Source organism: Ceratotherium simum, chromosome 8, assembly GCF_057802395.1.
Source record: "Ceratotherium simum simum isolate JZ-2026a chromosome 8, ASM5780239v1, whole genome shotgun sequence".
Taxonomy (NCBI): Eukaryota; Metazoa; Chordata; class Mammalia; order Perissodactyla; family Rhinocerotidae; genus Ceratotherium; species Ceratotherium simum.
In genome coordinates, this window is record NC_141907.1 from 35647638 (window position 1) to 35659677 (window position 12040).

The following is a 12040-nucleotide window of genomic DNA, read 5'->3' on the forward strand; positions in this document are numbered from 1 at the left end:
TTATTTGTAGCACATTCTTTAGCTTTAATTCTATGCTCCCTTTTTTTGGGGACTGATTTGTATTTACTAGGCTGAACCATAACAAATTGCCCATGTTTGTTCATTTTTGGGAATGATGGCAGTGCCGTGTTGTTCAACCTTATGTTGTTCCAGAACAAAGAGCAACCACAGGAAGGGAGACTGTGAACAGATTGCGAACTATAGGTATGAAGGAGCCAGGCCACAGAATTCCACCTTGCTGTACTGAGTTATCCTAAGACTACTGTCTACGGTATGCGGTACACCTGGGGGAGTGAGATGTCAGTTATGGGTGAAGGGCATGGGCACCAAGCATCCTGCTTTCTGTTCCTTGATTCTGAATCTTGAGGATTCTTGTCCATTAGGGAGGCTAAAGCTTTGGAAAAGGAATACTACAGCATGGTCTTTCATTCAGCAAATATTTATAAGAAACGAATATGAGTCCAGTCCCATGCTGGGTGGCAGTCATATACAGTGTTGGGCCCTGCATGGAGAAGAGATTGGCGGCAACAAGAATAAAACCAGGGAAGTGGTGGACCCTTGGAATAGGATGTTATCAGTAGAGGTGATGAGAAATGGATGGATTCAAAATAAATATTGCAGGTGAATCAACAGGACTTACTGATGGATTGGATGAAGGGTGATGAAAAGTGAGGAGTCAAGGTCAACTGCTAGAATGCTGGTTTGAGTAACTGGCTATTTGATGGTGCCATTTGTAGTTTAGTAAGTGCGTGCTTTGGTTTTAAGAGCCTGGATGGTTTCCATATGAGGGTTTATATTTTGAGTTTTAGAGGCTGCTTCATTTATACATTCTAATAAAATTCTTTGGCTTTTATTCTCACACCTCATAATATCTTAACTCGTTAATTTTATATTTTCCAATATTTTTTCCCATTTTGTTTTATTTTTAAAATGTTTCTGAGGCTCTCTTTATTTTAATCTTTTTAGTCTGCTGTGGCTTTGGTTATAACATTTTATTTCACTAGTATCTTTTCCTAGTTTTTATTTGCTTAGTTTTATCTAGTTTTCATTGATTATTTTAAACTTCTTTTTATTCTTGGAATCTACTTTTTTATTTTACATTTTACTGCTTCAAGTATGCTTTTGTTTTATCAATGAATGTGCATTGCCTTATTAAATGGTTGGTAAGATAAATGGTCATTTCATGGATAGCTTTTGTATTACCCCATCCTATAAATAAGGGCACTATATATTTACTTTGGATGCCCTGAAACAGACCTGTCTACGTCCTTTAACAAATGAGCTCTATTTCCATCCATTTGCTTGTGTGCTTCACAGGAAGGAAAACAGGAGATACACAGGTCAGACCCTCACAGTATAAGTTTGCCTACACTGATGGCATAAATGAAATGCTGTAACAGTCTTTGAGGCATATGAAATGACAAGATCTAAAATCTATGTTCTTTATCATCTACCATCACTGAACATTAGAGAAAGTTTATAATATATTGCTATCATGGTGTTTGTGTATAGTAATAAAAGCAATAGTAGTAACAGATATTATTTGTTCAGCACTTACTATGTTCTATATTAAACTGTGGCTTAACATGTGTTAATGTCATGCTTTGTTTTCAGAGTATCCCTTAGAGGTAGATATTATTTTAAAATATATATATAAATGAAATAAGTGAAGTTCAATGAAGACAAGCATAGACTTTGGAGCCAGGTAGACCTAGATGTGAATCTTAACCCTGACAACTGTTAGCTGTGCGATAATATTGAACAAGTACTCTCATAATATTTATACTTTTATAATGTCTTTGAGTCTCAGTTTCTCTATTTTTAAAACGAGGGATTTTAAAAGACAACTTGCAGGGATGCAGTGGAGATTAAATGCGATGCTCACAGAGCACATGGTGAATGACAGGTGCTCATTAAGCTGTTAGAGGCTTCCCCTAGGTCAGCTGCTGTGTCATTGCTCAAACTCCTTCCTCCCACACTCCTTAAGAACTGTCCTCCTGGCGTTGTCCTACCCATGACACAGCCAAGCTCTGCAAGAGATGAATCAGGGAGCCTTGTAACTTGGAGAAAATTCCAAGCTTGCTTTCTTTGGAGGCCACAGAGGCCAGGACAAAGAGAGATGACAAAGGAGGACCAGGCTTTGTTCTCAGTCCAGATTTAGAGACCTGAGCTTATTCATCTTCCCTGAACCTCCTACACAATTAGTTCCTTGATTTGTTCCTCCAAACAGGAGACAGTTGTGGCAGGGAGAGTCCCTGGAGGAATGGAGGGAAGAGTCTAAAAATATCAACAAAAAATATCTCTGGACAAGGTTGTTATTGCCACCCTGTTTTACTTCTTTTCCTAAATCTTGTAGCTAAAAAAATTCCTAAATTTTGGGCAGCGCCCAAGAGTTTGTGCTGGTCTCCAGCTCACTCTCTCTAATATCATGCTCATCTTCTCTCTGTCTGTCTGTCTGTCTCTCTATCTCTACATAAATCTATCTATATATCTATGCATACATATATCTATACATACACATGTATCTGTACATCTGTATCTGTCTATGTATTTATGTACCTACGTATTCCTCTATCATCTATATAAATCAGAGATTATTGGTTCAAACAAGGTAGATATTTATTTGTCTCTCAAATAAGTCTGAGTTGATAGTAGTCAAGGGGTATAGATTGTCTTGCCCTATGAGTCATTCTTCTGTCTTGTTGCATCTTCCTTCAGGGTGAGTCCTCACTTCATGGTTAAAAATGGCTCAACTCCATCACATTGTTTCCAGCTTGTTAAAAGGTAACAAGAGTAAATATAGGATAGCTTGCTTTTAAGAGTATGGCCTGGAAGCTGTATGCATTACTTCTGCTCACATCTCACTGGCAAGGATTTAGTCACATGGCTACCTCTAACCATGTAGGAGGCTGGAAGGTAAATCTTTCATAAATGTTACTCCCAAACAAATTTCAGGGGATTTTCTAACAAAAAGGAGAATGGAGAATGGATAGAACAGTGTGTGTGGGGGTAATTCGTATTTTCTCCACACTATCAATAGAAGGAGGATATTCCCAACAAGAGAAGGTCACTGCTGTTGATTTAAAAAAGAAAGGAGTTGTCAATGAGTTTTTCAAAACAGATCTTTGGAATTAGGCTCAATGGAAAATCTGTTACTTCTACTAGTCTGCTGAAAACAACCACAAGAATAAACAAATATTATTCTCATTACCAAGGCTCTATGTGTGCCTGGCACCATGCTAGCACGTAGCATGTGTTATCTCATTTATTTCTTACAACTCTACCTGATAGAGATATCTTTATCTTCATTTTATCGAGGAGAAAACTGAGATCTTGAGGGGTTAAGGAACTTACCCAAGCTCACACACTGAGTAAGTAGCAGAGACAGGAGTTGATGTGTGGCTGAGCCCACAGTTTTGTGGCAGCCTTTTAACATATCTTGTTACCCACATGATTCACTTTCCTTCACCCTAGGATTACAGGAAGATTCTGATCATCCCTATTCTCTTGTTCTGAAGACACACTGTAGATGGACTCAAGCAGTGATCAACCCCAATAGAATGAAAGAAATCATCTGATTTCTTGTTGGTTGTGCTGGTTACTTTCTGTTTTCCCTTCCAGATCCATTCTCTCCTTTCTCTGGCCTGCTCTGAGCCTCAGGAAGGTACACTTTACAGACTGTATCACACAGATGCCTTTGCCCTCTGACTTTAGTCAGAGGGAGGCCAGAGCAGAAAATCTGAGTGAGGCAGGAGAGAGAGGTGGAGGTATGTATTTTCTCTGCTCCCTTCATGCTGAGACACATTCTGGCAGTTGCTGAGTTTCTCTTGGCCCCTTTCCCATAGCTAAATCTTTTGTTAGGTTCTGTAATTCCACACCTTCCTCGTGAACATTAGACCTGGGGTAGTAACAGCTTCTGGTTATTGCCAACCCCTGGGTGCTTCACCAAGCCTGTTGGTTTACTTAATGTTGTCCACACTTCTGTAGATGGTTCCTTCACTCAGCCAATTTAATAAATAATAATAAATAAATAATAATACATGCCATAATAAATGCCATCTGTGTCCTGCTGGGATCCTGAAAGAGGCATTGGGTGATTCTCATGAGTCTAAAAAGAACCATTATTAGACAACTCTATGACTCTTTAGTATTGTTGTACCTTATAAAAATGGAATATCTGTTTCATTTCATGACCATGAACTTCAGTACACTGCAGAGAAATCTTTCTAGGTGGCAACTTGGGGTGGTGTCTTCAATCTTTTGGTAATTTTACTAAGATAGTAATATGAAAGGTAAAGTAATTTTTTTTGTGTGTGAGGAATATTAACCCTGAGCTAACACCTGTTGCCAGTCCTCCTCTTTTTTGCTGAGGAAGATTGGCCCTGGGCTAACATCCATGCCCATCTTCCTCTACTTTATGTGGGATGCCTGTCACAGGGTGGCTTGATGAGCGGTGTGTATGTCCGTGCCTGGGATCTGAACCTACAAACCCCAGGCCGCCAGAAGCGGAGCGTGTGAACTTAGCCAGTATGCTACCGGGCCGGTCCCAAAGTAATTTTTATTGAATGTATATGCTGCAGTGACGAATCTTGAGTAACCTATCCATGTCTAAACATCCTTGGATCCCATCTGAAATTAAGCCCATTCAAGTTGGAGCTGTCTCCTATTAACGGAATTTTAATTGATACTTTGATAAACTAATGACGTTTCCCAATTACTCTTACCATGTAAATCTTCCTCAAATATTTTTCCTGCTGAGTGATTAAATATCCAGATTGTCCCAGAAAAGCCATCAACTCAATTTTCTTCAGTAGCGTTGTTCACTAACTGTCCTCAGTTTTTGACTCTTCAGAGGGCCTAGCTGAAAACTAGCTAAATCTATAATAACCCATAATAAAGAATGCTTTAGCCATTCTACAACTTAGTTGAGAACTTTTATGGTCTGGAAAGTCCTCAAATTTCATACCAACTTTTCTTTTTAATAAGTCACGAAATTGAGTCTTTCATCCCAATATTTTGCATGATCCCCTCCTTTTTTTATTACATTCTCTTTCACATTCTAGTCACATCATCTAAAAACAATGTAAGACTTTTGTAGACCTCCATTTATCTTTTTTTATTTATTGACTCTAGACAGAAAATGTTTGTGGACCAAATTTTGTGAGCTCAACATTGATTCTAAGTTATAAATGCTCTCAGGGAGTTTAAGAATAAGAATACAACTACTATTTATTAAATTTCTATTATGTGTCATGCAATGTTTTAGACATATATCATCTCATGTAATCCTTACAACAACACTGCAAACACTATTATACTCAATTTACAAATGAGGAAACTGAGTCTTAAAGAGTTTATGTTTCTTGTCCAAGTTAAATTAATTTATAAGTGAAAGTGCCAGGATTTAATCTGGGGTCTTATTCAGAAAACCTTTGGTGAGCTTAACCACTGCATTCTAAAAATCAGTTTATGCAAAGACAATTGTGTGACACAGCAGACAAATGGTCTTAAATCTATTAAATAGAGCAGTCTTCTGGCTTCTTCTGGTTCAACACCAACACTATCTTTTTTTTTTAAACTGGAGACTTGATATCACTTTTATATGATTTGATATTAATTTTAAAGGAACAAGATCTGTGACTTTCTGCAATAGAGAAGAGAATAATATATCCCCATCATCATGTACTTTGATGATATGGCTTTATTATAAAAAAATCAAGATTGGCCTCCATAGGAAATTGTTCTTTACAGATACACTGAAAAAAAAAATGGCTCAGCATTGATTATGTACAACAAAATCATTGACTTTGGCAGGCATTTTCTAACACCCACAGGTCTGTATTATATAATTGCACAAAACAAGTCAATGAGTTAGTTAATTTTGCAGTCAATTTTTCCTGCCAGAGGTACAGGAAAACTGTGCTCTTTAGAATGAGATTATCTATGGGAACTTCACTGTGTTTTTTTAAGACACTGGTGGGATATTGCTACACCTGCTTTGAACATTTTCCAGACCTCAGTGTTTGGTGTAGAACCCCAGGGCCTCATGGAGTTTTTTCATGTACTGGAGAAGATCCAGAGCTGATTCCTGAAGTAAATTCTGACGTTGTCAGCTGGCCTCAGGTGGCCCATCTCCAGGGTTGATATAACCTCCAGTTCTGGTGGGCATGGCAGCCACAGCAACAAACATTTACTGAGCACATCCTTTGGCAGGCATCGTGCTAGGTGCTGGTTGAGCTCCTTGAATGCCATCCCTGCCATCTGCTCTCCTGATTACATAGCAGAAGGATCCTTTAGCAGCCAGCACTAGACGACAGTCTTAGCCTCCTGGTCTGCATCAGAGGGTACAGCCTCCAGTGGTTTGTTCTTCACTTTCCATCAAGTGCCAGCCGAGAGAAGTGATGGTTAGGGGAAATCACTGACACAGTGTTCATCCCTCTCACTCCTCTAGGTGTCTGGCACTCTGTCATCAAATCACATCCGCTTAGTCCCTTGCAGATTTACCTCCATAAAGGTGCATTTTAATCTATGCCCTTGTTTGTTTTCCTTTTAAAACCAGGAGTCATTATAAGAAACAGCCATTTGGAATTTAATCTTGTATTTACTGTAGTTACAAAAAGGTTGAAGACATTATTACAGCAAATACTTATTGAGTGTCTATGGTGCACCCCAGAAAGTGCTGAGTCCTGTAATCACCACTGGGTTCGCTGTGCAGTGGGGCAAAGTGTGGTCTGAGAGCACAGAGGAGGGAACGACTGATTCTGTCTGCGAACAACGAAGAAGCTTCACTGAGAAGGTAATAGTTCAATGGAGTTTGGAAGCACGTATAGGAGTTTTCCAGGAGAGGGTGGAGAGGATAGAAGAAACTTTAAGCAAAGAATAGAGCATGTGCAAAGGCATATTATCTCACGGAAGCACCTAGTATGTTCAGGAGAAGGGGAGAAATTCAGAGTAAAGGCGGGGTATGGTATTAAAGGACAGGGCTGAAAGTTGGTGCAACTAGATAGTGAAGGCCTTTGTAGACCATGCTAAGGAGTGTGGGTTTCATCCCAGTCTCTAGAAGATACTCAACAAGCAGTGTAGGGTATACAATAAAATAGACAGAGATAAATAAATGGCAGGGAGGCAGTTAAGTGAGAGGGAGAAGGAGCCTGGTTTAAACCAGCAGGAGAGATGAAAACTGGTACTGTTTCATTCAAAAGCCATTTCCGTGATGGTATTTATTTGAAGACTATATTTTTATAGTTAATGAAAAAGCAAGGACATTATTTATTATATTAGCCAGTTTATCTAAAATCTTAAGCAAGGTGTTGCATTATGTAGACTACTCTGCTAAGAAAAACTTTGTTTCAACTGAGAAGCTGGCTCAGAATCAAATTTAAGGCTCAGTCATAGCTATCATATTGAGATTTATTTAAGACATTTCTTTTGTCCTGAATTTGTCTTTGAATTTTATTTTATTATTTCCTTGTATGGATCTTTATTGCAAGCTGCTTTCCTAGTAAGATGAAGTGGTGTATGAATAAATGTAAATAAAAATAAAATAAAATAATATATGTAGTACATATGTATATATGCACAATATGTATAGATTTGTATACACATTAAAATTTGTGTTTGGTTTTGGTTAATGAGAATACTTTTTTTAGTTCTTCTGGGCCCCTCAGAAATGTCAGCTCAATAGTTTTCAAACGTTAGTGTTTCATGTGGAATTCCAGAGCCTGGATATCAACAAGGAAATAGCTAAAATATGTAAGTGTGATTTTAAATGATTTTCAAGAAAAAAATACTTAAGTGTTTGTATTTGTTTATTTTGTTTTTGATAATGGTGTTTGGAAACTCTTGACCTAGCAACTCTTCTCAGAGATCTAGAAGAGTGTGCTAAATACAAACTAGTTTATACCAATCTATAGTCTTCTTCAGCTTATTGTATAAAATAAGTCGTTTACACTGTAACTTGGTATCTTACCTATGTTTCCTCCAGGACTCGGATCCAAAATACTGTGTAGAATCTGATAGGAAGTTTCACTGAACAGAGCTTATCTTGAATAAATGGAAATGGTGATCACAAAGCGTCATGTACATATAATATTTATGTACTTTATTGTGCTAATTAAATTCCTTCTCTCGTTCTGTCTCTGTGCTCAGTTAACTACTATTTTTCCTAAAGGTAAGAACTTCATCATTACTTTATGGAGAGAGCTTTCCTTAATCCTCTTCATTAGGTTAAATTTACCTTATTATATGCTTTCACAGCATCTTATACCAACATCTCTTTTGTAGTATTTATGACAGAAGTTTACATTTATTTGTATAATCTTTTGTTTAACATCTGTCTCTTCCCCAAAATTTTACATTCTCCCAGGAATGGGGGCCCATTTTTTTGCTTATTGTTACATCTCTAATACTTAGCATAGTGCGTAAATCACAAAGGGTGCTCAAAATAGTGTTGAACGTGGAAATGAATTAATGGACATATTTGTGAATGAGTATGGTGGCATACTGCACATTCATGGATCAACAATGGTGAGTAAGAGTTCTGGCAGTCCTAGTCGGCAAGGGGCTAATGTCTTTTCTCACCTTTTTCTTGTTCCTTGAAGGTGTAAGTCTCTTCTTTGGTGATCCAAATATGAGGAAAAATTATGTAGACTGCCTTATCTTTAAGAGGCTTTATTTTACATGTAAAATAAAATGGCTTGTTCACATGTCACAGCCCACTGCTTAGAATTTTAAGGAGGGAAGTATTTGACTGAGAATAGAGCTAATTTCGTGTATTGAAAGGTAATGAAATAGATCCTTTCCTGGCATACGCAACACATCTGAAATAACTGAATAAGGCATGGTGCTGAGATAAAAAAAGAAATGAGATGTTCTGTAGCTTCTCTGGCGCATTGATTTTGTTTGGAGTCATTGCACTGAAAGCTTTTGTTCACAGGAGCTTCTTGGACACCTAGTCAATGGTGAGTCCTAACCATAGACTGTCATGTTCCCCAGAATAGGAGTTATCTGTACCATTTTTTTGTTTTTTGCTAATGCAGTCATGTTACATCAGTAAGCAGGCAGCATGCATGGCACAATAGAAAGAGTATAGGTTTCGGAGTCAGCACGACCTGAATTCGAGATCTGGCCAAGACTTGTGTTGATTCACTGAAACGCCCTGGGCATGTTCCTTATTCTCTTCAAATTTTAGTTGCTTCATTTTAAAAATTGATATAATAATTGTTACTTTGCACCGATGATTAAAAGAGCCAATGTCTGTAAAGCACTTATATTACATTATTTTCAGAAAAAAATGATTCTGAATCAACTGAAAAATATACTAGAAATATCTTCATAGGTATCCTGGAAGTCTTGGTAAACTATGTCAGATAATAGAATGATTAATCAATTTCCACTTGCGTGGAATTGAGTGGTGGAATTATACTTAAAAAGTAACAAACTCACATATGATATTCTTAGCCAAAAAACAGCCATGAAAAGATTATTTCCCAAGAAATACTTAAGGGAATATATTCTCTTTTGTGGTCATATGGATTTCTTTATAGGCCAAGTAATAATTGGAATGCTTTTGGTGGAAAATTGTAGGGAATGAGAGCTTTGGAGTACGTAAAGGCAGTATAGAGTAAGACAGGTTGAGAGCTACCCTGGTATACGTCCCAAGGTTCAGGTTGGGAGGAATCTGCCAGCTAGACTGACATCCCCAACCTGCTGCTGCTGCTGAGGAGCAGAGAGGGCACCATGGGATTTCCTTGTCCTGCCCTGCAGGGTCTTGCACTAAGGTTCAGCAAGGACAGGGTCAGGTGGAGGGTGGGGACGTGGGTCCCCGTGGGGAAGCAAGGGCTTTTGGCTACTGTTTCTGCTCAGCATGTGGCACAGGGACCAGAGAACTCGTTCCAAGGGAACAATTCGAAGGCTGGCCGGGTGGAGTTGTGGGTGGAGGCCATGTCCAATGGCAGCAGTTGAGAGGGGGACAGAGGTGCTCAGCTCCCAGGTCTCTGTTACAAAGCAAAGTTTTCCACCTTAAGCACCTGGTACACTACCTGTGCACTACACTCCCGGGTGTCTGGAAGAGCAGTGGCTTTCATGCCTTTGGGTACATTGCTTGATGTGAGCAAAGCCTGCATTTCTCTGGATGCGTGGCATCTATTTCTTTAGTACTGATGGTGCTGGGATTATTTGCCTGAGGCAGAGAAAATTTCATGTATTTAAGGGTAAGCAGATAGTCCTTTCCTGGCGTATGCACTGTATTTTAAACAACTGACCAAGACACACTGACTGCCCAGATAAGATACGATCCGGGACGTAGATGCGTGATGGCTTCTCTGGTGCATCCATTTCGTTTGGAATCAGTGCAGTGCATTGTCTTTTCACTGAAGAAAAATGGGTCATGTATTCTCCTTGCTGCTTTAGTTCGTGTACCAAATTCCCTAGAGGCTTTTCCCTTTTTAGCTTGGTTAACTCTTAAAAGAACTAGAATGTAGCCAAAGTAAAATATCACCAGTTATTACTACATTTTAGACTTTAATGTCTCACTTTAGGTACATCACGTCTGCATTCCTGGCAAAACCACCTACAAATAAAAGACTGTAACCTGCCAAGGAGAGCTACACAGATCTTCTGTGGCCCTGTGTATTCATTCATAGTGCTTTTTACTATATCAAGTCCACATTTCTGATCGTGATTAAGATGATGTTGAGTTATACAAGATGAACTGAAATAAATCAAACCCAGAATTAAAGGCTCCTGTACCTCACCCCAGGAATTTCCTACCCTGTCTTAGAAACCTCACCTAATCTTCAAGGTCGAGATCAAATGCCTTTAACCTCAGAAAGCCTTCTCTCCCCTCACTAAGCAGGTCTTTCACCCGGCTGTGATTTCCGAGCTTACTCTTCGGCATCACTCATTGGATACTTATTCTTCATTCTACCTTGTGGGTTACTTTGTTGTGTGTTTACCTAAAAATATATTGTAACCTCCTGAAGAATTAGGACTTTTAAATTTTTTACATGATCCTTTGTGTTCTCCACCTGGCCTAGCACACATAGGAATCCAAAAAGTACTTTTTGTATGATGACATTTCTCCGTCTTGTTGATTAACCAAAAATAGCGTCAACATCTATTCTGGGCCAACAACTGTTATTCTGTGCCAGGGATATGATGTGAGCAATTTGATTAGAAATAATTACTCCAAGTTTTCCTTTTCCCTCCTCTATGGCTATATGTTGGGAACTAGAGTGGGAGAATGTAAGAAGAGACTGGAAAAGAAAGGAAATTGAGGTGGTTTGAAGAAACATGATGAATTTGTTGGAAAGTACATACATTGCCCCCATTCTTATTTTCACAGAAAAGTTTTACAAGTTAAAAACATTGGATCTGGGCCAGCCCCGTGGCTTAGTGGTTAAGATAAATAAATAAAATCTTTAAAAAAAAAAAAAAAACAAAACATTGGATCTGGAGTAAGTCCTAATCCCTGTGTTCAGATTCCCACTCTGCTTCCTCTCTGGGTGAACTTGGAATTGTTATTTAATGTCACTGAAGGTCAATTTCTGCTATTGATAGAGTCTACCACATCCAATGAGATGATGTTGGGTGCCTAGCTCAAAATATGTTTTCAATTAGTGTGGGTGGTTATTATTATTATTATTATTAGCTGCTCTTATCTTTAAATGCATGACTCTAAAGAGGGCCATGTCCAGGACTTCTTGGAATAGGGCAGAGACAGCCCAGGCTGGGAATTTGCTCAAAGGTGGCCTTTCCCAGATGGTAGAGCTGGCTTCAGGTCCCTGAACAACTCCGAAGGGTGTGCTGGAACCTTCCATATCCGGACTTAATGTGACGGCTGTGGGCTCCCCAGAACTCACCTCCTGCTGACAGTCTTCCCCTTGCCTGCGGTAAGCCTTACCATGTGGGAGAATAAGTAAAAGGAAAGAGAAATGTCTTCTCCTCTTTGGCCTCCTGGTTGTAAGTTTACTTAGATCAGAAGGGAAGAATTGTGTTCAGTATTTTGTGGGTTAATCTTTCCTGGCTAGAACTTTGTTTT

The 12040-nt window shown here is 38.8% G+C and overlaps 1 protein-coding gene across 1 annotated transcript in view; it reads left to right on the plus strand.

Annotated features, from left to right (window-relative positions):
• GRXCR1 (glutaredoxin and cysteine rich domain containing 1) overlaps positions 1-12040 on the plus strand; it is a 109875-nt gene that overhangs the window by 86809 nt on the left and 11026 nt on the right. The window lies entirely within an intron of this gene.